Source organism: Panthera leo, chromosome B4 (genome assembly GCF_018350215.1).
Source record: "Panthera leo isolate Ple1 chromosome B4, P.leo_Ple1_pat1.1, whole genome shotgun sequence".
Classification (NCBI taxonomy): Eukaryota; Metazoa; Chordata; class Mammalia; order Carnivora; family Felidae; genus Panthera; species Panthera leo.
In genome coordinates, this window is record NC_056685.1 from 38071661 (window position 1) to 38098407 (window position 26747).

At 46.2% G+C, this 26747-nt stretch overlaps 1 long non-coding RNA gene across 2 annotated transcripts; it reads right to left on the bottom strand.

The window, feature by feature from the left end:
- Positions 1 to 7345: 7345 nt before the first annotated feature.
- LOC122224119 lies at positions 7346 to 26512 on the bottom strand. Of its 2 annotated transcripts, XR_006204657.1 has the most exons (5): positions 26084 to 26512; positions 22198 to 22410; positions 21387 to 21481; positions 7972 to 8080; positions 7346 to 7491 (listed from the first exon to the last, which is right to left on the bottom strand). It is a non-coding gene; the product is annotated as an uncharacterized LOC122224119 (long non-coding RNA). The 2 variants fall into 2 exon arrangements; XR_006204658.1 differs by lacking the exon at positions 22198 to 22410.
- Positions 26513 to 26747: the final 235 nt, after the last annotated feature.

Sequence of the window (26747 nt, forward strand, 5' to 3'; positions counted from 1 at the left end):
TTCAAGCCCCGCATTGGGCTCTGCGCTGACAGCTCAGAGCCTGGAGCCTGCTTTGGATTCTGTGTCTCCCTCTCTCTCTGCCCCTCCCCTGCTCATGTTCTGTCTCAAAAATAAATAAAAGTTAAAAAAATTTAAAAAGTGAAGGTGTATTGAGTTATTGCACTGGATAAACTGAATTGATTTCTAGTTAGCTTTGGAGGATTTAGGAGAGATTTTCCAGAAAAAGGTAAGCCTTTATGAAAGATTTGAAAAGGAAGAAAGGAGTGGGGTGTACAAGTTCTGCCAAGAAGAAAAAACTAATTTCTGTTGTGATAGCATTTTAGAAGGAATATTTCAGTACCTTTATGGTTCTACTGCTATCTCCCTCTTTCCCTTTCTCTGAAGAAGTTTGGGGTCCATCATAGGCCATTGAGAAAATCTAGATGTCTTTTAAGTCCTTCTTACCCTGAGACAAAGGCAGATAATGATGGTATTCAGTTTTTTAGAGGCACAAAACACCAAGGATTAAGCTATTAATGAAGAACTACTAAGAAAGTGCCCCTCAGATATTTTTAGAATAATCAAACCAAATGTTTTCATATCCAGCACAAAACAACAATGAACTGACTTACTCAGACATTATCAGAGTGAGAAAGAAATAACATTCTGGTTTTAACAGAAAAAGAAAAAACAAAAGAAACCCAGACTTTGAAGGTACTGGGGACACTCTTGCAAGTCCTTCTTTGAGATGTAGTTTAAGAAATAATTGGGCCTTGGATTAGGGAGAAATAGGACTGCACAGGTTTTTGTACAGGAAAGCTGCCCAGGTGTGGGGCTGCCTGGAGGCTCAGCCAGGTAGCTAGCTGGCTGCTGCAGCCTTGGCTGGGTTCCCATCTGGCCCAGAAGACATTAGGAACACTGCTGGGTTAGCTGCCATGAGGTAGTGATGGATCATGGCTATGGCCCGATTCTTGAGGAGCCAAGGATTCACTGCAGCGTGCCTTGGCCATATGTGAGCCCAGGCCACATGTGAGGTTCTCCTAGAAGGAAGAGGGGGGAAGACACAGGACATGTCTTATACATCTTTTATTGCAGCAACCACATTTGGATGAGCCAGAGTCCAGGCTTTCTCAGACAGAGAAATTGCATCCTGATTGCAGGGACACTGGATTTGGGGAAACAGCCAAGGCAGTGTTGACTACCTCCTGAACTTGAGCTACCATACAGTCTATACCTCCCGGAGGACTCAGAAATGAGAGGAGACCATTCAGGAGTCACAGAATGGAGTGGATGGAACCTCAGAGGCCTTGCTAAACCTTCTAGGGTTTGCAGTTCCACTGCAACAGCTATGCCAAATAATTAGTCTGACTGAACCCTTTCCAGTGGCAGGAAACTCACTTCTCTGTGGCATCTCACAAAGGCAGATGACTTTTCCAATTATACCCTTCCCAAGAATCTTATTCCAACCTTTGCATGCTGGCTAAAACATCAGCACATTTTCACTCTCAAGAACTTTGTGGCTCTCAAGAACTTCTGTGTTAGAGATGGAGCTTTCTATACTGTGGTGGTGGGGCTCCTATAGTTTTGGGGGGCCCTTTCTATAACTTAGAGACCTTCTTTCTCTGTGGATACTTTCATCTTTTCCACACATCCTTATCCAGTTGTCCTCGACCATGACTGCTCAATAGAATCAGCTAGAGAATTAAAAAAATTCTGACGCCCAGGCCTCACTAAATCATACTCTCTGGGGGTCAAAGAAATGCACTGGTATTTTTAAACCTCAGATGACTCCACCTTGCTGCCAAGTTTGAGAACCACTGCCTTGTTCACAGAATCTGGTTAACCTCATGAAGGTCATGCTATGGAATAAATCATACTAGATTTGAATCCTGACTTTACGTAACACTTGGACAATTCTCTGTGTTTTTGTGTTCTCATCTGTTTTTGAGGGATAATAACAGTACTTTCCCAAAAGAGTTGTTGAAAGAACTGCATGAGGACACATTAAGTCTAGATGAGTCTCTGGCATGTAATAAGTGCTCTGTAATGTTTGACTCAGAGCCTAGCACAGGGCCTAGCAAGCATTAACACAACGTTTGTGGTCTTCCCATGAGCCAGACACTATCCTAAGCACTTCACATGTCCTCTTCAATACATCTTGTTGCACCAAAGATGTAAGTAAAGTAAAATGTGTCTTCAGGACATCTCTACCTGGAAGGGCATTTTGTTCCAGAATATTTAACCTACTTCTTAGCGTATGTCTGGTCGTCCTATGTATCTTCTTGCCTCCCATTAAATCCCTTCAAAAGCTCTTCTATGAAAGTTCTATACACTTTCAAAGCATTCAAGGTAGATAAATTGAGAGCTCCTCAATGATCAGTCCAATACCTTTTGTTGCCTGTTGTCAAGCCCAGTGCCTATTAATGAGCTAGGCATATAACAGATATCCAGTAAATTCTTTGTGGAATTCTTTTAATATTTTAAGAGCTGTGCTAACATACTTATGCAAAAGAGATGGAGAAAGACTGAACTCCTGTGAATGGTGGGGTAGTGGGGATGCCTACTATGTGCTAGGCACTTTTCACACATCATCAATTCTCACAACCCTAGGACATGAGTGTCCAGGTAATCTTTTGCTGTGTAACAAGGCATCCCAAAACTTAGTCTCTTAAAGTAACAATTCTTTTGCTTGTGAATTTGTAATTAGGTGGGAACACAGCAGGAACAACTCTCTGCTCCAAGGTGACTCAACAGAGGACTGGACTATTCACTTTCAAGACTTTTCACTCTAGCCATTGCGGAGCTACCATGGTGGCCTATGGTTCTCACTCACAGCCTCAGGCTGGGCCTGCATTGGATGGGTTGGAATAGAAAACTCTTGCCAGGAGAATGCAGCTCTCCATATCAGCCTCTCCACTCCTCATTCTAAGGGGAGCTGTGTCTGTGCTTGGGGAGAAGCCAAGCCAAGCAAAAGATTTCAACAGAGAACGGAGGAAACACACCCACTGAGGTTCTCATAGCAACATAATCACGCACAGGCAGCAGCCTATTTCGGTGGGAGCTTGTCTCCGCTCCCCTCCTCCCTGGTTAGTCACAGAATGGATGCACTGCACAGGCAGAAACAGGGTGGGAGAAAAGTGTAAAGCTGAAAGTCAGGAGGCTGGGGAGCTTCTCTCAGATGCTCCCTCAGCTGGCTGAAGGATCATGGACAAATGGCCTCCTTTTTCTGATCTCAGGGTACTTATTTGTAAAATGAGAGAACTGGACCAAAGAGCTGTGAGGATCCTTTCCTTTCTGATTTTCATTGATTGTAATAGTACTGAGACCCTCTTCGTAGAGGATGAGATGTCTCAAATCTGCTGTTTCTGAGAAAGCTGCTTAGAGAAAATGGGGGTCAAGAGGGTAAAAGCCATTCCTTAGATTCATCTCATTCACCCCCCTACAGCTTTCTGCATGTGTGAAAGGGAAGGAGGATGACCAAGTAGGTGTTGCCAAAGATTCTGCTTCCTCACCCCCAACACTAGTCAAGGTCTGTGGTCTGAGTAAGAAAAAGGTTAAGGAGTTAGGCTCATTCTTTCATTTACATTAGCTCTTTCCCAAACACATATAACATGCACACACATGCACACACGCCCAATAACTCAAGCCTGTTGCCCATTATCTTTTCACTCTTTTTACTCTCCACTCCTCCTCCTCCTCTCCCTCCTCCAATTATTGCAATGCATCTTCTCTTTCCCCTAGGACCAGGTGATGGAGGCATTTTTAGATTCTGGTCCATTTCTTCAATGGACCCTGAGGTTAGCTGAGGACAACCAGGCTCACATTTCCTGGCTGTCAAAGGTGATAAAACAAATAGGGCACGCATGCGGAACTGATCTCCCTATGCAAGTACAGGGATGAAGTGAAGAGAGCCAGGGTGTTCAAGGAGCATGCATATTTTAGGTCCCTGTCCTTGACTTGTGGGTTGAAAGCTTGAAAGTGCAGCTGTCTTTGAAGGAGTCCAGCCTGAGTGGCCTGTTGCAAAGGGAGAGACAGAGTGCCCCCCCCCCCGTTCTATTTCCCACCCGCCTGACAGATGGCCAGTAAGACAGAGAAAAAGAAGCTCTCAAAGTGAAGACAGGAATGCATTGTATAAAAATTCACACCCCCTGCTGCCGCCCAAACTCCCTTAAAAAAGGATCAAGAGAATCCTAATGGGTACGTGACATCCTCCCTCTCTCCCATAAAAGGGACTTCAAAATCTGGTGACCATGGGGGAGGGGTGAGGAGGGAGAAGAGAAATGTGTGGGCAGGGGGCTGCCGGGGAAGACTAGGGTAAGGGGAACAGGACTGTGGGCTCAGCCATTTGACTTTCTCCTATGGTCTCTTCCGAGCCACCTCTGGCTGAACCTTTGGCCCAACCTCTCAACCTGAGAGAAGCTTGGAGCCCCAAGTGCCTGGACAGGGACAGTGGGAGAAAAGGAGAGATGATAGCACACTTAGCCTTAGAGTTGAAGGAGTTAAGGACCCTCCCTCATCCAGACACCCACCCCTTCGCTCCTGAAACCATAATTCGCCAAGGAAGGAACCAAGAATTGACAGAGGATCTGGGAAGTTGGGGGTGGGGTGGGATGGGGGCGAGGTAACTATGGCCCAATCTTGCCCAGAGCTTGTCCTCGGTGGGAGGACATACACCCGGGTCTAAGAACCTGCAAGAGCCCAGCTCCGGCGCCTGCTTTCATCGAGTCTCCAGCGTGGCCTTGCAGCGTTCGCGCCGCCCTTTGCCCCCGCGCAAGTTGTCCACGGCCCCTGGGGGTGGAGGCGGCCAAAAGACCCCTGGAGCCTGGAGGAAGCGGCGGGCCCGGGGGCGCTGGGGGCCCTCCGTCTGCACCCAGCCGCCGCTCGCTCTACCGAACCTCCTACCCCGCCCCCACTCACCCGGCTCAGCCCCTAGGAGAGACGCGCAGGAAGCGTGTTGCTTCGCCCAGCCGATCGGCAGAAGTTGAGAGGAGTTGGTGGCTGCCTCCGGCCGGCCGGACTTTGCGAGCAGCCAGGAGAAGAGACGCCGCCGCTGCCGCGAAGCCTTCGGGGCTGCCTCCCTCCAGCCTAGCCCGCAGCGCGGGTGGAGAGGGGCGGGGAGGGGGTCGGGTGCGCGAGAAGAACTTGAAACTGTGTGAAGGAATCCGAAGCAGATGAGAAGGGAGGAAAATAAAACAAAGTGGAGACTGCAGAAAAGACTCAACCGTAGTTGATTGTATCGGCTGACGCTCCAGCAGAGGGGCTGGGTTGGTTTTTTTTTTTTTTCCTCCCATTCTCTCTCTCTCTCTCTCTCTCTCTCTCTCTCTCTCTCTCTTTTAAAGCTACACCAGCTCTCTCTTTCTCTACTATCTCTGTATCATCAAACCCTTGCTGGCTCTTATGGGCATGAAACACTCCTCCCGCTGCCTGCTCCTAAGGAGGAAAATGGCGGAGAACGCTGCCGAGAACACCGAGGTAAGGAGGCGAGAGGGCCGGGGCTCTCGGCGACCCTGGCAGCCCACCCCGGACCACCGCGCCGCCGCCGCTGTCGCTGCCGCCGCCGCCACCGCCGCCGCTGCTCAGCACCTAGTGCCAAACTTTCCCCGGCTCCATCCCGCTTGCTTCTGCCGGCCGTGTGTGTGTGTGTGTGTGTGTGTGTGTGTGTGTTGGGGGAAAAGCCAGTGCATGTCTCAGGTCCCCTCCCTTTTGAAAATGCAAAAGAATCGCTCTCACCCCATCTCCCTCTCCTGCCACCCGCTGCTCGCTTCTCTTTCCCCAAGTCCCAAACCCTGGGCAGCAGCGCTCCCCTGCTCTCTCCTCTGGGCTTCATTAGGGGTCCAGAGTCCCAGCTTTCTGCAAAGCTGGGGTGGGTGATCCTGGGACCAGGTCGGCTCCCTGCGGTGCCTTGACCATCTCCAGACGCTGCCTGAGCTTTACCCTTCAGGCTCAAGTCAGTTCCCCCAGCTCTCGGTCCCCGCAGCACCGCGGAGAGCTCCGGGCCGCGGTGGGGCCACACCGAGCGGGTGGTGGGACTTGGGCACCACCAAGAGACCCTCCCGCTCAGATCTGGGCCGGAGAGAGGTCTGCAACCCTGGAATGTTTGAGCCGCCTTGGGGCGCTAAACCCGGGGAGGGAGCTCTGGTCGCGGCCACCTTCAGAACCAGGGACAGCGCCCGCTCCTGCCGCAGCCAAGCCCGCGCCGAGTGGGGGCTGCGCGCCGCGGGCTGCAGGGGAGAAATGGGTCTACAGCCATTCGTCCTGCAGCGGCTTTGGAGGAGGCCACTCTAGCTCTTCAGATTGCGCTCTTGCCCCCCTCGCCTTCGGCAGCCCAATAGCTGCCCTTTCTCTACTCTCGAGTTGGCCCAGAGACGCAAAGAGCCCTGCTGGGTTTTGCGTCCCAAGACTGGAGGCTGTGTTCCCTGGCCTCGCAGTGACCCTGCTGTCGTTACAACTGGACTAGTCCGTAGGCTCTAGGCACCTGTAGTCACGAAGGGGATCAGCGTGGGCAGCCCCCTTACCTTCCTGGAGAAACGGTGCGCCGAGGTGGGGGCGGAGTGGGGTATGTGTGTGAAGATCATCCCTTACTCGGTGGCAGGAAAAAGACAGAGAGCAAACTCCCGGGCTCTATTAATAGCCGGGTGTCTGGTGGGGCTGCCGTACATTTCACATATGGTTACCCATATGCAGCGTGAGGCGGGGATGGAGGTGTGGCACGGGGATTGTCCCTCTGTCTTGCTGGAATGCAAAACGATGCAGAGACCCTTCCAATCTTCGGTAAGGTCTTAACTGCAGCTAACCTTTACCCCATAGCAATAGGCAGCAACGCTTTTAAAATCCCAATTCTCTGAGAGATTAGAAGCAGTATGCATCTGGCAGTTGTCGATTTCGAAAAACAAACACGCTCAGGGGCTTGAAAGCAGTAGGGCATTCAGCAGCTAACGCTGTCTCCTTGAGTTAGGGCAAAGCCAGCATGCTCATCCCCTCGACACTTCCTCTTCTCCACCCGCAAAGGCGCCTAGCCTCACAGCAGAGAGCTAGCCTTCCCAATCCCCTCACACTCCTCCCTCTGATCGCCCACCCGCGGAAGAGGTTGCTAAAAATAGCTCCGAGTCAAGGCTGCACTTCTGTAAAGTGTTGGACCAGTGGGCACATAGCAGTCCCTGCAGCCAGGTGGCTGGAGTGCTAGAAGCAAGAAACAGCTTTCTCCTGCTCTTCCCTCCCCCCACTTCTGGGTTTCTAAAAAAAAAGTTTTCACAGGTCTCTAAGCCCCCGCACCCCAGCTGTTGCACGGGGTCTGGATGCAGACCCCTGTCAGATTCAGCAGTGTGCTGTAGTGGCTGCTGAGCTCCCCACCTTGGCCAGGGTTAAAGGCGTCCAGAGCAGGCAGAGCGGTGCGCGCCAGGCTATTTTTACTTGCTTCCCCCGCGGCTCCACGCTCCCCCCCCTTCTTAGCAGTTGCACATGCCAGGTCTGCTCAAGGCATCAATGAAAACAGCAGTAGAGGCGGCTGAGCTCCTGCAAAGAAAAAAAAAAAAAACACGTCGCATGCCTGGCACAAAGGTGGGAGGGGGTAAGGAAAGACCCAGCTGGGGCTCCTTGGAGGAGAGGGATTCTGGGGTTCAGTTCTTAGCAACTTCCCTTGAGAAGGGGAGGAATTCAGACTTGGTCAAACGTGCCCAGTGGAGGCATCCAGGCGCGTGACAATCACTTGGTTTTCCTCCAGGAACTTGCTGTTTTTGGAACACACCAGGACTAGAGCAGTAGTTCCAAAAGCGGAGGTATTATGGGTTTGCCTGCATTATGGTGGGAGAGAGAGGCAAGGACACCTGTGTGTGTGTGTGTGTGTGTGTGTGTGTGTGTGTGTGTGTTGGTGGTGGCAGTGGTCCTTGTCGTTAATTCAACGTGTTTATCAAACACTGACTCTGTACTAGAAATAATTAGGTACTCCAGATTGAAAGATGAAGGCAACCAGGCCCCTGCCCGTAAGCAACTCACCGTCTGGTGGTCAGTAGTGCCCAACAATCCAGATAATTCTGTAGCACTTTTCCTACTTTCTGTTGGTGTTGTTTGCAAGCACTTTATCTCTTTTCCTCTTATAATAATCCTGTGAAGTAAGCAAAGGTTAGTATTCATTTCATATCCCCATTTTATAACTGAGGACACTGTGGCTGAGAGATCAAGCAGTTTCTGAAAGTCACCTGGTCAGCTAGGACAGTCTTGGAACACAGACTGTCCTCACTTCTTTTTTTTTTTAAATTTTTAATGTTTATTATTTTTGAGAGAGAGACAGAGAGACAGAGACAGAGACAGAGTGTGAGTAGCGAATGGGAAGAGAGAAAGGGAGACACAGAAAGCGAAGCAGGCTCCAGGCTCTGAGTTTTCAGCACAGAGCCCAACACAGGGCTTGAACTCACTATCTGGAGATCATGACCTGAGCCAAAGTCGAATGCTTAACCAACTGAGCCATCCAGGCACTCCAGATTGCCCTCACTTCTGATTCACTGCCCTTTGCCCCACACTTGCTACTTCTAAAAAGATGTCATGTGTGAATAGGAGTGGGTTAAAGGAATGGGGAGGATAGAGATACTTTGGAAGGGAGAGATACAATGTTGGGGGTAGGCAAGGATGATGGGAGAAGCTGTTTCTCACAAGGTAAAGACAGGGAAAGACATTTGAATTGTTAGACAGGAAGGAAAAAGTGAAGAATAAAGCTATTTACGTTGTAAGCAAAGCCTCCCTCAATAAGTGAAGTTCAGAGCTAGGGCAGTGGGAACACTAGGGGCACAGGCTTAGTGGGCAGGGTACGTTCTGGGTGGCACTGAGTGCACTCTTTAACTACTTTGGCCTCAGTCCCCTTTAACTTGAGCCGATTTCCCTTATGGTGCAGGGTAGGCAGAGGATATAAGGAAATACTGTGACAGTCCCTGGAACGTAACATACATGAAGCGATATCCGTATCATTTACACTTTGTCCAGCTACTTGATAGGCTTCTCCTCCCAACTAAACGCATCATCACCTCTGCTCCCCACCTATCATCAGAAACTTTCTGATATGGCCTTCTGAAATGTCTGCAAAGCCTTTAGTCGGACTGTTCCATCCCACTATCCTTTTCGGTTCTCTCCCAGTGCCTGAGGCAGGTCATCTTCACTTTTGCCCTCACTAAGGCAGTAGCCTCTCAACTGTTGGTCTCCTTCTCCAATCCATCCTCATTATCATTGCTCAGTGGGTTTTCAAAAGCACCAAACTGCTCATGCTCACACATCTCTTTAAAATCTTACCATGTTGCCCTACTGAATACAGGATACAAGATAAAGTCCAGTTCCCCTAGCATAGTACACAAAGTCCTTTAATGCCTGTCCTATGCAATTCTCTGTACAGATCACTTTCTGCCCGAATACTTTTGTGCATACTTGTCCCTCTGCCTGGGCTGCTCTTTTCCCTTCTTCTCTGGAAAAAAAAATCTTCCTTAACCTGCAAGATTCAACTCAAAGGTCATTTCCTCTGGGCAGCCTTCCCAGATCTGCATTGATCCTCCACCCTCTTGGGGAGTGAGTACTCATTCTCCTTCTTCTGTGTTCTTAACACACGTCTCACTTTTCTTATTACAAGATGATTGGCTTTTTATATGTCTGTCTCTTCAGAACTTTTCTTTGGTATACCTTGTTCTTAACACTGTGCCCGACACATAGCAGATAATAAATGTTGATAAATTGTTGAATGTGAGCTGATTCATGTGATTATGTATAAGCAAGCTCATGAGCTTTCTGGGTTTTAGCCACTCAGGATATTCTGAAAATTGGGCTTCCTATCTCTCACCTCTCTGCTAATGTTGCGGACCTTTAAAACTCAAAATGACTAAAGATTCTGGGAATCAAGTTGCCGCAGTAACTCAAAGCATGGGTACATTTTGGCTATTCATGTACCTATTCAATATTCTGTAATTACTGACTCTTACTATGGGGTGTTCATCTGAATAGCAGATAAATGGATTAATCACAATGCCCAATTACGAACCATGGGGGGATAATGGACTTTTCTGAGCTGCTCCTTGCTTTACTGATTCTTAGTGAAAGCCTGATGCATTATTTATGGTGATGACTCCCTGATTGGGGTTTTAGCACCTCAGAGGAGAGCCCGAGGGGTGAGAAAAGAGTTTTAGCAAAGGAGTCATTTTGGAGACTGTTTTGTTTTGTTTTTTTAAATGTTCTATTGACTTACTGACCCAGGGAGTGATAATAATTATGGGTTGGGAAAAATCCTGCAATGGGACAAGGGGGTTAGTGTTATAGAGAGCACAGAGCTGACTTCTGACATGGTGTATGTGGCTTAGGGATCCCTCTCCTCGGGAAGTTCCTTTCAGCTGAAGTGTGTGGTCCCATAGCACAAAAGTCAGGGAACTGAGGAGGAAGAGAAGAAGAGGAGGCAGTATCCAGCCCCACTTCTTTGAGGATGGTCTGTATTCACATCTCCTTCCAAAGAGTGTGAAAGCTAACTTACCATGCCAGCTCTGGAACCAGACTGCTTGGCTTAAAATCCAGCTCTGAACTTAGTAGATGTGTTATGTTGAGTGTAACCTCTCTGGCCTCATCAAATTGTCGTGATAATTAAGTGAATTAATTTGCGCAAAGGGTTTAGAATGTAGTGAGCTCTGGATAGGTGTTTATGCTATTAGCCTGCTAGCTTGTAGGAGTCTTGCTGAAAAAGTGCAAACTGGATGAGCTCTCCCACTTGCTTGCTTCTCCAGCTGAAGTGATCCATAAACCATAATCCACATTGATTTTTCCTCCCTCAGCAAACACCAATTTCAATCCTTAAGCAAGCTCAGGAGCATTAAGAAGATACCCATATCCCACCCCCTACCCCCGCCCCGTACTCCCCACCCCCCAGGGAAATTCGGCTTTTCAGAGAGTCCTAAATTGGCTTTTGGCTGTCAACGAGGGTGAAACACAACACTCTTGTCTCCAATTCAGGAGTGGGTTTCATTTCCTCTTTGCTAACTGAAATGCAAAGTGATTATCACACACCAGTGTGGAACATGCAAACATCTGTAAAAACAGTGCTTACACCTTGGAGTCTAGTGTGCCAGCAGGGGAAAAGTCGGCAGCATGACAACATGTGAACTGCCAAGGTAACTGGAAGCCGGATTGTGTTGTGTGAAATGCAGGCGTTATGTGCCATTGTGAACTGACTTGGAAAAAAGCATGGAGAGAACACAAGCAAAAAGTTCTCAAAGGGTCGCTCTGTCCTTGCTTCTGCTGCTGCATACACTTCACCCAGGACACAAAGTTGGCTGCTGGGTCTCTCATTGAAAAGTTTTAGGGGTGCCTGGGTGGTTCAGTTGGTTAAGCACCCGACTTTGGCTCAGGTCATGATCTCATGGTTCATGGGTTCAAGCCCCGTGTCGGGCTCTGTGCTGACAGCTCAGAGCCTAGAGCCTGCTTCAGATTCTGTGTGTGTCTCTCTCTGTCCCTCCCCTGCTCATGCTCTGTCACTCTGTCTCTCTCTCAAAAAAGAAATGAACATTAAAAAAATTTTTTTAGAAAAGTTTTAGAGAAGGTGATTTCTCCAAACTTATGTATCTCAGAAGGAAGTTCTTCCTTAAGTGGGGCTCAATGTCTTCTAGTGTAATCTGAGTCACCTTTGTTCATATTATTCTAAAAGGAGATAAAAGCTGGCTGGTTGTTTTTGCATTTTGGGCTGTATTAGGGCTGTCTCACCCTCTTTACTGGCTTTTGTTCCAAGGTATTCCAACCCAGTCTCTGATATTCTGACATTAGCCTTCTCATATGAATAACCAGGAGAGGATTGTTCAAGAAAACTTGCCTTTCCAGTGTTACCCAGCCCATTGGATATTTCACACATCAAATGGCTTTTCTGCTTCACTTGTTATTAGAATTCCCTCAAGCATCACAGCTTTCCCCAGATTTGTAATGGGTGACCCATAAGTAAAGAGTTTTTTTAAAGTGTAATTTTATAAGAGCAAACAGCTTGATGTGCACTTTTTCATAAAGTCATAGAACCTTAGAGCTGGATGGAAACACAAATCATTTAAACTACAAGATGGAAAATCTTGTCCAGTATCACAGAGATCTTGAGTGCTGGTATTGAGACTGGTTTACTCCTAGGTCAAAGCCATTTATATGTTGGCATTTGTACACTGGCATTGGTCCTTTAAACATAGCATCTGATTTATTGTTTTTATATTTTTGTGCTAATTTTGTAGTATGTCCTGATACGTGATATCTGAAACCAGAGTTTCTGTACATAAGATCTAGGAACTGTGAATAATGAGATCTCTTTCCTTTTCACATGACATTTAAAATGCTTTGGCATATATCATCTTGGTCAATGTATACTATTGTGCATTACATACATACACACATGCATTATATAATGTATGCCAGATGTACATACATAACATATATGAGTTACATACTATCCCTATTGTACAGATGAAAAAGCCAAAGCACAGACACACAGACAGTTAGTGTTACTTGCCTAACATCCCACAAATAGTGAGTGGTAGAACTAAGATTCAAACTCTAGTTTTCTAGCCACCAAGACCTGTGCTTTCTCTTCTCCAGCCTACCAGGCTATGAAGGCACCTGAGGGACCAGAGTAGAAACTTAAACTATGAAGAGGAAGAATGGAGATATCAAAAGGAGATGTGAGGAATGGTGGGTTTGGAAGAAATTGAAAACAAGACTTCACCCCCACCTTTCGTTTTCCAGGGTTTCTTTTTCTGCCGCCACTACCACCCTGCAATCCTCACTTTTCACAGTCCTCAATGTGATGCCCTGTGGGTGGCAGGGACCTGATATGACTTGTGGCTGGGACAATCCTCATTCCACACCGCCTACTCCTGTAAGATATCCTTATGCACCAGCCTGGAGTCCTAATTGGTGGGCCAGAGGAGAAGCTCTTGTTTAACAAAGTATGCCTCTTTGGAAGCCAGACCCAAGGCCATTGGATTAAACCTGGACTCTCATCCAGCCTCTTCTGGGGGTGAAATGAATAGCAAAGATTCCAGAACAAGAACTTTGTTTTTTAAATGTATCTTGGTAATTTTATCGCTTATGTTTATTTTCTAGGGCTGCTGTGACAAAGAACCACAAACAGGCTGGCTTAAAACAACAGAGGTGTACTCTCTGGCAGTTCTGGAGGCCACAAGTCTGAGATCCAGATGCTAACAGGGTCAGTTCCTTCTGAAGGCTCTTAGGGGGAGCTTGTTTCTTGATCCTTCCCCAGCTCCTAGCTGTTGCCAGCTATGTTCAATATTCCTTGGCTTGTAGACACATTGCTGCAGTCTCTGCCTTCATCTTCACATAGGTTTCTCCCCTGTGTGTGTGTCTGTATTTCTTCTTCTTAAAAGGACACCGGTCATACTGGACCAGAGCCCACCCTAATCTAGTAAGACCTCATTTGAACTTGATTACATCTGCAAAGAGCTTATTTCCAAGTAAGTCATATTCCTAGGCAACAGGGGTTAGGACTTTTTGGGGGAGGGGGACTTGATTCAGCTTGGTTCAACCCACCACGTCATCTGACACAGTGTCCACATACAGTAGGTCTGAGCTGAAATGGCTGACAAATGACTGAATTAATACATAAAGGCCTCAGAGTAGTTGCAAAGTCGATGAAGGTAGTCTCCCTCCTTCAAGTCTCTTTCCTCCCGCTCACTCAGCGGTCCACTTTGCCCATGGACTTCTCAGTGTCTTTATCAGGCTTTCCTTCCTTGTGTAGTAGCAATAATTAAAACAAGAGCCGCCATCTTAATGTCTGTACTGTGCATTGGACAGTGTTAAGTACTTTGTAAGCATCACCGTATTTAATTTATACAACAAGATTACAATGCAACTCCTTCTATTTCTATTTTGCAGTTGAAGACATGGGAATCTGCGGTGGTCAGTTGTAGAGCCAGAAAGTAGCTGAGTTGGGGTATTCTCAGACTTGGAATGTGCTCTGCTGTTGACTCAGGCCTCTCTCCTTTTTTTATCCATATCACCAACCTCAAGCTTATTCTCGTCTTTGCCCTACACCAGCTCCCACCCACTGAAGGTTTTGGGAATCTGGGAAGGAAGTGATACACTTCCATGCAGGAGAAAGGGACTATAGCTAATTGGAGCCTGTCAGTAGCAGGCTCCATGTATTAGATCCCCTCATCCTCCCAGGAGATTTGCTTTGTCGTTGCCAGAGGAATTATTTTGGGGGTAGAGTTGTGAGCCCATTACCAGCTTATTTGAGGGGCAATTCTGGAGGGCAGGAGGGATAAGGATTTTCTTGGTGCCTTCCAAACAATTAAATCATGTGGGCCACTGACTTCTCCCCTGAGGCAGTTCTGTGTGACAGGAAGTGTGCAGCCCTTGGGACTGGCACGCCTGGGGTCGGATCTCAGCTTATCAGCCTGCTGCGCAAGTTACCATCATCATCTGTGCCTTGGCCCATCATCTATGATATGGTAATAGCACTTTATCCCATTGAGTTATTATGAGGATTAAATGGGTTATTTCACGAAAAACATACGTCTGGCACATGGTAAATGCTCAAGAAAGATTAGCTGTTATTTGTAATCTGGGCTTATCTAGTGCCATCCCAAAGGGGGAGTGGATGAATAAAGGGTCTTTACCACCGATGTCAGGGAACCAGTTTCAGTAGAGCTGGATGGAGCACAGTGGCCAGGGGAGGGCGTCTTTGATTCAGATCATACAATCATTGAATCACCAATTCATTTTCAGGTCAGCCTGCCAGAGCCATGAAGACAACTGAAAACAAGGCTCTTTAGCAGCCCCCTCCCAGGGGCCACTAGTCCTCAAGTGAAGTGCTTCAGTTACAGGAGGGACCCACAGGCTGGCTTACCCCACTCCAAGCTCTAGGAAGCAGGTGTTTGGCAACATCTTAAGAATGAAATGGAAACCTCACTCGGTCCCTAACAATGTGAGAGAAATGGGGGATGGGAGAGTCTCAATCATGCTTGATTGCAGACCTTTTGAGGGAAGGCCCATTATCACAGACTTCTCTGTGCCCTTCACAAGCCTTGCGGCTAAGAAGAGAGAAACTCCTACCTGTTGGCTACTGGGTGGATTGATAACTCCCCCCGCCCCGTTCCCACCGAGAGAAACTGAGGCACAGGCAAAAGGAAGAGGGAGGATGGAGATATTTCCCAGTCTCATGTGGCAAATTGGATGTTTAATTACTGAGTTAAACTCCCTGTCCTCTTAGCCATAAATCTAGCAGAATATATCACTGTGTGTGAGGCCTCACCCGAGGGAGGTACAGCTAAGACCCAACTAGGCTAATGCCACTATAAAGGGAAGGCTATTAGCAAATTCATCAATTAGGCCCCCATTTGTAGCTCAGTTGTGAAAGGTAATCTCTTGTTAGCTGAAGTAAAGAACAGTGGTGGCCTTTCTGGAAAATGGAAGACTGTAATTCCCACAGAAGCCTTCAATTCAAGGACTTCATCTCTCTCTGACAAGCAGCTATGACAGCCCTTCTCTAAGGAGGCTCAATCAGACAGTCCCACAAAAATGATTACAGCCCATCATGAGTGTAAACAGGATCCTAATTAAGGAATGTCTATATTTACGTGCATTTGGTCGACTCTTGCCTCCAGGTACATAGTAGGACAGTGATGAATATTTCTTAAATGAATAAAGAAAGTCAACCTGTATATCATACATATGCCAAAGATTCTGTTAGAATCTTTTCCTACTCTCCCTTCTCCAGAATAAAAGCTATTGTCCCATGGAGGCACAGGAGAACATTTTGGTCTTCATCCCTTTGGGATTCTAAAACCCATTTTACAGGTTAGCCATGAGGATTAAATTTGATCATGGAATAAGACATAAAGAAGAATCTCTACAAACGTTTTATTCTTTTTCCTTCTGTTGTAACTGCTTATTAGGCCAGTGTTTTTTGTTTGTTTGTTTGTTTTTGTTTTTTTTTAGGGGAAAACCTGTAGTTCAAAGTCACTTCTAATGTTCCATTTGAGTAGACATAAATGACCTAATCCAGACTGTAGGGTGTGTGGGTGTGTTTATGTGCAGGGATGTTTATGTACACCTAAGTTTGTGGGTCCCTGATGCAGAAGTACATCCTTGTACGCTTATGTACTTATCCTACGTGGTTTGCAGTTTGTAGTAGGAGATATATAAGGGACACATTTAATCACTAGCCTGGAGCTTCCGAGCTCAAGCCAGTGTCTGATGAGTCAACACGGAGAAGCGTGTCCTATGGGGGACCCATGTTGGGGTGAGGTTGAGTGTGGGAATCTGAGGGAGAGTCTTGTAGAGACAGACCTGAATTTCAGGGTCATGAAGATTAGGCAGTGCCGACTTTGCAGCTGATGCACGACATTTATTACGCAACTCGGACACTGTGGTTTTCCTCTGGGCTGGGCTCTGAGTCACCTTCTTCTCTACCTACCCATTCTGTCCAGGTCATCTTATCCCCTCTCTTAGCTTTATTACTAGTTTTTGTGTTAATGATTCCCAGACTCCAAGCTGTAGCCCAGATCTGTCCTCTGAGCTTGGACACACATAGCTAACTGCCTATGGGACACCCCCACTCAGATGTCTTGCTGGCTCCCTTGCGAGATAGCATTTCTTCCCACCAACCTGCCTCTCCTCTGCTGACCCTCACCCTGCTTAGTAAGAATCTACCAGTCACAAGCCCTGACTCTCCTATCTCCTTTCTTCATGGTGAGTGATGATTCTACATCCTGCAAGTTTGTTTCTTTGTCCTGAACCTGTCCTCCCCTTCCTGGCCCCACTTTTGTAATCCTGGTTCATGGCCCACTCTCGTTCCCCATCTCTTGCCTGATCTCCACAGTAACCTTCTGGACACTGTCCACACATCCTCCCTTCCTTGCTTAGATTTGTTCTCATAGAAGCATGAATGCATGTTCTGAAATGGAAATCTGATGATACTTCTCACCTCCTTAATCCCCTTCAGTGACTTTTCCATTTTCATTAGGAGAAAGGTCTCCTGCTTACCATAGCTCATAAGGCTCTGCTCGGTCATGCCCTAAGCACTTTTCCACCTTCCTTTCTTTAATTTCTTAGAAGTCTTTTGCTCCTATGCCAGCTATACTCAACTGCTTTCCTCCCTTTACTTCCTGGCAACCTACTACTCTCCCTTTAGATCTCTGCTTAGATGTCACCTCTTCTGGAAGCCTTCCCTGACACTACCCCCTTATCCAAGTCTGACTTTGTTCTCCCACCCATGTGATTCCATAGTACCTGTGCATCCTCTGTCATGGCACACATCACACTGTACTTGCTGATTTCCTTGTCTATAAGTCCACCATAAGTTTTGTGAGAGTAGGGGCTGTTCACAATTGAACAGCACCTACCACAGTGCTTAGTACCTATTAGAGGTTTAAAATCATTTGCTCAATGATCATTGCTACATGTACCTTTCCTGTACAGAAAATGTTCTACGGATGCTAGTGTTTAAACGGATATCTATCCATTCTCTCCCTTCCTAATGCAACTATGGTCAGTTACTTAGGATTCCACTATAGAAAGAAATCCTCCTGACCTGAAGCCAGGCTGTAGTTAAGCTGACACAGTTAGATGTTCACTGCTGATGGACAAAGCCAGAATTGCAAGGAGAAAGTTTATACTCAAGGAAAACTCGGTAAGGGGAGATTTTTGGATAAACAAGGGTCTAAGTTTAATGCCCTCCTGAACAGGTAAGGCGTAAGCCCCAGAAAGGGTAGGGGTCAGGGTTTTGCCTGAGAAATTGGGAACTACTGCACTTTAGCAGTGACAAGATGCAGCATAGAGACTATGGAGGCTCCCCTGAAAAACCTTGCTTGAGGCAGAGGAGTTCGGGGATTTGGATCAAACAATATATTTGTTCCCAACATCACTGACTGATGTGAGCAGGAGACTGAGTAGGGGATGTCCCAAGACAAGGGATCTGAACTGCCCTGAGGCTCTGGCTCCTAACTGCAGGCACTCCTAACTGACTTGGGCCCCAGCTGCTCTGCAGAGTGGACACAATTCCTGCCTAAAGCTTTGCAGAGGCTCCTTTATTCACCATTATCTTGGTCCATCACTGCTACTCACTCCTCTGTTTAAAGGTTAAAAATAAGATGCTCCATTTTCCAAGATGTGAAAAAAACTAAACCACTGGCTTGGGCTTCCAGTACTGCAGGGTCCTAGGATTTTGTCTACCAGGCCAGATCTGGTGGCTTTTCTTGGAGGCTTCACGGAAGCTCTGCCAAGCCCGTGCCCACCTCTTTTTCTTCTTCCAGCTCTGCTTCAGCATCAAATATCCACAGTCTTAGAGCTCTTGAGATCCATGCCCTCACCTCTGGAGTGTACCCCGTATGATCTAGTCAAGACAGTCAGGCTCTGTCCTAAGTACTAAGGAGGAAATGCCTCAACTTTTGCTTATTCATTCCAGTTCCTCAAGCCCTTGGCTGATACTAGGTAGTGTAGAAGGAGTTAAAAGCCAACAGACAGAACCCATGGTTCTGACTCTGTTGCCATCTGCCTTCCATAACTCTCAGCGACCAAATGAAAAATGGATGAGTTGATCCTAATCTACCCTACTTGATAGGGATGCCCCTGAACTAAATGAGACAATGGGCATAAGGCCATTTGGGAAAGGGAGGAGGTATTGTGCAAGTCTTAAACTTTGTTGTGATTCACTTGCTATCTCAAGTGCCTTCCAGTGCAGCATTATGCCAATTTCCCCTTATTGAGTTGTCAGTGGAGTTGGAGACAAGCTCATCGCCATCCTCCACATGGCTTCCCCTTCCAGACATGCCCACGTGTGCTAAATTCGTGCTGTTCAAAATGGGAGATGTTTTCCCCCTCGGTGGCAAATGGCATAGAAAGTGGAGGTTTGGGGAAAAGCAAAAAGATGCTGTCAATCTGGGCTTTGGCTTGGTGAGAAGCAGACCTCTTTTAGGGTCCTGACTTGAACAAAGCATATAAGGGTAGGCTGTTTGCAGGCAGCTGTTTATCTGGGGAAAAGTGAATCTTCCCCCAGAAACCACTGCCTTCATTTTTGCTCTCCACATGCTGGCTCAGTCTCTTCCATTCTCTCTCACTTCCCAGGCATGGGCTTCTAGGCTTCGAAGAGCAATGGCTCTTTCTTTTTCAGGCAGGAGAGACTGTGAAGGGATTACCATTCAGGTGGTAGGGGTAGACAGCCACAGATTCTTGGTTCTGGACTCTGGGGGCCTGGATGTTGGAGAGAATCCAGTCTTGGGCAGCAGATCCTTTAATATCCACTTGACTAGGCAACTGATGGATAACCTTACTTTGTGCCATGGGTCTAGCCTATTCTGATGTGTACAGGGCTAAAGGAAAAGAAAGAGAAGGGGCACCTGGTGGCTCAGTCAGTTAAGCGTCTGACTCTTGTTTTTGACTCAGGTCATGATCTTACGGTTCATGAGTTCAAGCCCTGTGTCGAGCCCCATGTCAGATTTTATGCGGCTGTTGGTGTGGAGCCTACTTGGGGTTCTCTCTCTCCCTCTTTTTCTGCCCCTCCCTCACTCTCACTTGCTCTCTCTCTCTCTTTCTCTCTCTCAAAATAAATAAATAAACTTAAAAAGGGGAATTATTTGAGCTTCAAATTTCTTAAAGCCATACTTATTTGTCTTCCCCAGTGTGTGGTGCTGGACCATCATTTCTAAAGTGTTGGGATCTGGCTTATGTCCCAGATCAGGCCCAAACTAGGATGCTACACTCCTTTAGGTACTATGGCTGGTGCCAAAAGCTGAGCTTCATACTGGAGGCCTGGGGGAGCGATAATCCTATTTTACCCTTCTCTGACATGATCTTACTACCAACGTTGGAGACCCCTTTGTTATCCAGTATTTTTATGGACTCTCATCACACATGACAAATCAATAACATTGGACACTGTTGGTTATTGTATTTTTCTTGATAGCTTCTCCTTTTTGGTGTCCTAAGCCCTACTTTCTCCTGCCTCTCCCACATCTCTGACTGTTCTATCTCAATCTTTCATGTGGATTCTTCTTCCTATTCACCTCTTAGTGAGGCTGTCCCCAGATTACTGTCCCTGGATGATGTCATCCTCTTCTACATCTTGTGACATCCAGACCTGGCTGGATTTCCCTTTCTCAATATTCTGTAGGCACTTCAAATTCAACATGACCCAAACTGAGCTCCTTATCTTTCCTCTGAATGTGCTCATCTCTGTCTCCGTTTGTATGCCTGTCTCCATGACGGGCATTGCCATTCTCTCCATTGTTCTATCCAGAAATTAGGAATCATACAAGAGTCTTCTCTTATTCTCACCTCCCCTATTCCGATCCCAGGTAATACATAACAAAATCCTTTTAATTTTACTTCCTTAATCCTATTTTGTTAACATCTCCTTTTCCTTAGCCCACTGCCTTAGATCAGACACTAATTATCTCTTGTCTGGGCCCAGCTTCTGCTCTTGCTCCTTTCCAGTCCATTGGCTACACTGAAACACAATGCCCAGACACAGAAGAACTCAATGAATGTTAGTTGAATGAATGAATGAGTGAATGAGTTATAGGTAGAGATTGCCTGCTCAGAGGAACAATGCAAGGTGATTGTTCTGCAGCTGGTAGGCATTGTGAGTTAACATCAGGGATCACCATTCTTTATCTCGTTTGGCCTTGGTGGTGATACTTGGATGTTAAATAATATTAGAATGAGGTCCAAGGGATTCAGGAAACCTGGCGATAGTCCAGGCTCTGCAATTTGCTTGCTATGGGACAGGTCTTTTCTGATGCTGTCTTTGACCCTGAGAGTACTGCAAAACAAAGAATCAGGGAGTTTGAGGTTCTCGGTTGCTTTTCATTTACCATGCAAGCATCATCCTTTGGGAGGAAGAAGAACAAATATTATGATAGAGAGTGAACCTGGATAGGTGGTTGAAGCCATATGGAGGTATTCTGGGAGTTCCTTACGTGAAGCATTGTTCAACATCCCCAGAATCACTCAATTCTTTCAGAAAGCTCTAATGTGGGCTTCTATGTCCTCTTTCTTTTTCTTTCTTTTATGACAGGATGGGCTTGATCTTGGGGATTCTGGAAGTCTTTTTTGCAGAGCTCTTACTCTTAAACCAAATCTAGTTTGTGCCTATTTAACAGATAATTCCTATTTAAGTTTCCCTTGTATTTCAGCTTGAGCAGGGATTTTACATTTAGGTTGAGTAGCTGGCTGATGACCCCAGTAAGTCCCTTAGGCTATTTGGGTCTGGTTAATGACACCTTACCTGAATCCAGGGGACAGGGATACATCTCTCATTGAGGTCCCTTTCTGGCTTCCACCTGTTAATTCTACTTTTCCAACTGCAGATTTCAGTGAATATAATTGTGCTCTATACTTGTACATACTATCTTCTCTTACCATGGTAAACTCCCTGTGATATCTTCTATGCTTTGTTGTACCTGGATATTTTTGGAGAGCTGGCTACTTGCCTCTTCCAGGCTACTTTCTTCATCAGTGTCAGGGAAGTGCACAGCGTCAGTGCTGTTCAAGGATTCTGGAGATGAAAACCAGTATATGACTAAATAGAGCACCAAAAGTTACTGGTCTCAGGAAAACATTTAGTAGCAACTATTTTAATTCAGTCGTTGCTTCAGCAGATTCCTTCCCTACAGTATATTATTTTGCAGTAGTTCATTCTGTCCGATTTTAGATAATGAGCAATTACAATTATATCAGGTATTGCTCTAGTGGTTTCCTCCAAGGAGCCTAAGGCAACTTAGCACATCTTAGAATTCTTTTCCAGGCCCTACCTCTTGAAGGATAAGGAGGAACAAGGTGGATGAAGAGGGCAGGAGTGAGAGTGACTGTCTTTCAGAGAGGGAGGCTCTCAGGAGAGATGCTTCATCAAGGTCAGAGAGTTGGCTTCAGGGCCAGAGCCAGGGCCTAGGCACTGCTGGTCCTATATATCAGGCTACTGTGCTTATTTTCAAGTTTCTGCTAAATTCATCCTGTTTTTTCTGCTTCCTCCAAGGTGGTCTCTTATCCCTTACAGAAAGCCAAAGAGTTCAGTTTTCTCCAAGCTTGGTGCCTAATGAGCTCACTAACAGAGCCTTGGCTAGGTCTCAAACCAGGATCTTCTGGCTCACCTTGCCAGGAATGCCAGTGACCAGATTGATGTTGATGTGCGACTAGCATTTCAGGATGTGGACCAAATCTATTAGCTCCTTCACTGGGGCTCACCAATATGAGTTGGGTTAGGGGTCACCTTACCTCAAGGTGGGGGTGTAGACAAAAATATCTGTAGGCCCTTTTCAAAGTGTGCTGGTGTCTTACATTTGTTCCTCCAGTTTTCTCTCCATCCTTCTCCATCCTTCTCTGTGCCCTGGAAGACTGAGCTATAATGGACTACATCAATAGGCTCCCTTTCCCAGCCCCTCCAAGCTTCTGGCTGGTTGAGTTCCACCAGTGGGGAGCATCAGCAGACTAAAGTAGGGAGAGAAGTGAAGTCAGAGTAATTATTCCTCCAGTTCCTTCCCTATGGGGTCACAGTTGACTCTTCCCCAGAACTGAAGTTTTCATGTAGTCCTTTCCATATAACCCTCACCATCTCTGGGTTCCAGTAACTTCTCTCCTCTTTCCTCATCATACAGCTCCTGTGTTACGAGTCCTGAGGTACTCCCACTTTAGCTTCCATTGAAATACTTTTACTAACAGAAATATTTGATGGCATTCACTGAGTATTTACTATACTCCAAGCACCTTTCAAAGCTCTTTATATAGACTGTCAAATTTAATTTTTAAACAATCTTTGGAGTAGATACTAATAATGCCCTCAATTTACAAAGGAAGGAACTGAGATACAGACAAATTTAGTGAATTTGCCAGTGTCTAGTAACCGATGGACCCTGATTCCAAACATAAACAGTCATACACCAGAACCCAAATTCCCACTGGTTACCAATGTGATCGCTGGACCAACCAAATCAGCACCATCAGGGAACTTATTAAAAATGCAATTCTCAGCCTTGCCTGAGACATTCTGAATCAGAGACTCTAGAGATGGATGTTGCAATCTAGTCTTCAGGTGATTCTGATGCCCACTCAAGTTTGAGAACCATTGCTCTACACTGAACATGGAACATGAATCTAAACACTCACCACTCTCTTTGAGTGAAATTCACTCTCCCTGTACCTTCTGGACTTGTGTGGCTGAATTAGCATGGCTGACTCCATTCTCTAACCTATTCTAGGCTGTCTTAAATACCATGCATTGCCCTTGGCTTTGGCAGTTTCTATCTTCTGTATTTTGGTTATTCTGATCAGCAGAAGCTCAGGTTCCCCTCATGGTTTGTTTCTCAGGGCTGTGTATCTATTTGCCCCAGCCTTTTTCTTTCACTGACCTTCTTCTTTTTGCAGACCTCAGCTCCCCAATTGGGAACACAATGGTGATAAATAATGGGAAGACATGAGACAAACTGCTCATGGTTTTTTTCATTTGGTCTCATAGAGGCCAGCATTTAAAAATAAAAATATTTCTGGGACACCTGGGTGGCTCAGTCAATGAAGTGTCTCTTAATTTCAGCTCAGACCGTGATCTCCTAGTTCATGAGATTGAGCCCTATATTGGGCTCTCTGCTGGCAGCACAGAGCCTGCTTGGGATATTATCTCTCTTCCTTTCTCTCTGCCCTTCTGCCCTCAAAATAAATAAATAAATAAACATCTTTTTAAAAATCAAGATATTTCTGATCAAAAGATGACATTATGGGACACCAGCCACCTCTTATAGAAGGTGCCCATCCTCTACCTGCTATAGCTCTCTGCTTACCCATGGTGGGTGTCATCACCTATATTCATGCACTCCACTGGTTCACATCACCAGTTTGGTCCCTGTGGACATGCTTTTTTGATTCTTGGGCCCCATGGTATTGAATCTAGTCCCTTTTCTTTCTGTAGTTGGGAATCCAAGGCCAGAGAGGGTAGAGGCTAACTCAAGGATGCACAGTGAATTAGTGGCAAGATGAGACTAGAAATAAGATATGTTGGATACAAGTATGACTTTGAATGGAAAATACTTTGGGCAGGGGCTGCCATTACTCATCCTACAGCTCAGGATCTTGACCTGGAGCAACACTGCTTCTCATAACTTTGTTAAAATTTGGGAGGCAGCTTCCTCTAGGCTTGATTCCATGTTCTGCCAATTTCTAACACAATGACCTTGAACTTACTTGTTTTCTCTGGGCCTCATTTTCCTTTCTGTAAAATAAGAATCATATATTCTTTCTTCAAAAGATTGTTGTAAGGTCAAGTGAAATGATAGTGAAAGTGCTCTTACCATAGTGCCTGGTTAACAAGTGGTAGCTGTTGTTTGTGGTGGTCAGTGTTGGTCAGGATTGCTACATGCTCACCTGTTTTGGGTGGATTCAGAAAAGTAGGCCTGGTTTGCATGTCACAGTTAGGCCCCAAGGGAGATGAGGCCACATGTGGGCCCCATTCATCAGGAAAGATTCCTGGGGAATGGAAGGGGAAACTGGACCCAGAAATAACTGCCTACAGCCAATTCTGAAAGCATGGAGGCCTTGAGTTCTGTCATTTGTTGGCATCAGGGACCTGGCAGAAGCCGCTTAAACTCTTTGAGCCTCAGTCTTTTCTGCTGGACCATTTGCCCATCCATCCATCCATCCATCCATTTAATTAGTCACTTCTTCAATAAGCATTTGCTGAGAATGTACTATGTGCCAACCCCATGTCATGCATTATGATAAGTCCTGGGGATGCAACCCAGTAAGAAACCATCCTTGTTTTTGAGGAGCTTATGCTTTAGTAGGGGAGTCAGACAGGATACCAGCCATTACAGGGGATTTGTAAAGACTGAAGGAGGGGTGCCAAGGGAACCTCTATAGAAGAGAGACATTGGGTGAAAAGGACAAGACTTGTAATTTAAAATAAGACTTCACCATTTGCTAAGAACTGCAATGCAAGAAGAAAGGCAAAGGCATGCCCCCAAAAGGCCGCATGCTTCAGTGCCTTCCATTCCTTAACATTTCTTTTTTTAAATGTTTATTTATTTATTTTAAGGGAGAGAGAAAGAGAGAGAGAGAGAGAGAGAGAGAGAGAGAGATACAGAGAGAGAACACCAGCATGGGAGGGGCATAGAGGGGGGTGGAGAGAAAATCCCAAGCAGACTCCAAGCTGTTAGCACAGAGCTCAATGCTAGGCATGATCCCATGAACTGTGAGATCATGACCTGAGCTGAAACCAAGAGTTGGACGCTGAACTGACTGAGCCACCCAGGCATCCCCATTCCTTAATATTTCTTAGTACATCAAAACCATAAGCTTTCTTTTATACAGACATGAAGCCTAAGCTTTCCTCTGTCAACTGTCTTGTGGTTGCACAGGAGACAAATTTCATGACACTCACCTGGGGAATAAATCCCATGATTCTTTTTTATTTTTTAAAGTTTGTTTATTTATTTATTTATTTTGAGAGAGAGAGAGAGAGTCTGTGAGTGGGGGAGGGGCAAGAGAGAGAGGGAGAGAGAGAATCCCAAGCAGGCTTCATGCTGTCAGCACAGAGCTCCACTAGGGGGCTTGATCTCACCAACACTGAGATCATGACCTGAGCCAATATCAAGAGTTGGTCGCTCAATCAACTGAGCCACCCACGTGCCCCAGCAATCCCATTGTTCTTAATAAGAGATCTTGGGACCCTCCGATTAGTAACTTTGAAAAACTGTCCTTAGAAAGGATTCTTGCAAAGCATTAAGGACGTATCATTCTGTTGAGAATTACCTTTCTCTAACAGTCAGATTGAATGTTCTGTGACTGATTTCTTCCGGAGGGGGTTTAAAATGGCAGGGAAGAAGGTAGGGAGACTTGCTGTAGGAATGACATCTGAGTCTCCTTGAAGACTAATTGGAGTTGTCCAGATGTGGGTTGGACAAGTATGTGGCAGTTGATAGTGAGGAGCTGGTGATTCTAGAGAGAGGAATAGCAGGTACCAAGGCCAAGGGACCTGGGCACAATGCATCAGGGGACACAGAGAAGGGCAGTGGGACTGGGGCAGCATTTGAAGATGAACCTGAGGAGTAGATGGGGCTCAGATCATGGCAGAGAGTAGAGTAGTGTAAAGTTTGGTAATAAATTTAGACTTTACCTGTGAGGACTTTGGTAGCTCAGCTTCTGCTTAGGCCTCATGGACAAAGGGTTTGCTAATAGCTAACCCAGTTTTCCTGGGCTCTGGAGTGTTCAGCATCATTTGAAGTAAAGCAGGGCAGAGCAGGACATTCATAAGGGGGAGAATCTGAGAGCCAGCACAGTGTGGGGCCAGAGTCAAGCACAGACAGGTGGCAAAATGTGCATTGGGGGCTCTGTGAGTTAGAGCTGCCTGGTGTGGGGTGAGAGTGGGCCTCCAGGACTGACTTCCATCTGCTCCATCGTGGCTGTTCAGCCCTTTTCTTTTCATAGCTCCCCCAGACACCTTGTCAAGAGAATCATTCATTCATGCCTTCAACAAATATTTGTTGAACACTCAGTGCCAGGCACAGTTCTATAAACTGGGATTACAGTAGTGCCTGATGGTAGCTACTGTAGCTCTTGTTGTGTGGGTAAGACAGACATAAACAAATATATGACCTATTATTAGGTAACAATACAAGTTCTGAAGAAAAATAAAGCAGGTAAGGGAATAGAATGTGATGGAAGGGGGTGTTTGCAGAAAGAGTAGCCTGGAGAGACCACTCTCTGCAAAGGTGAGATTTGAATAAAAACCTGAATTAGGTGAAAGAGGGAACAATTCAAATATATGGGGGAAGCAGTTG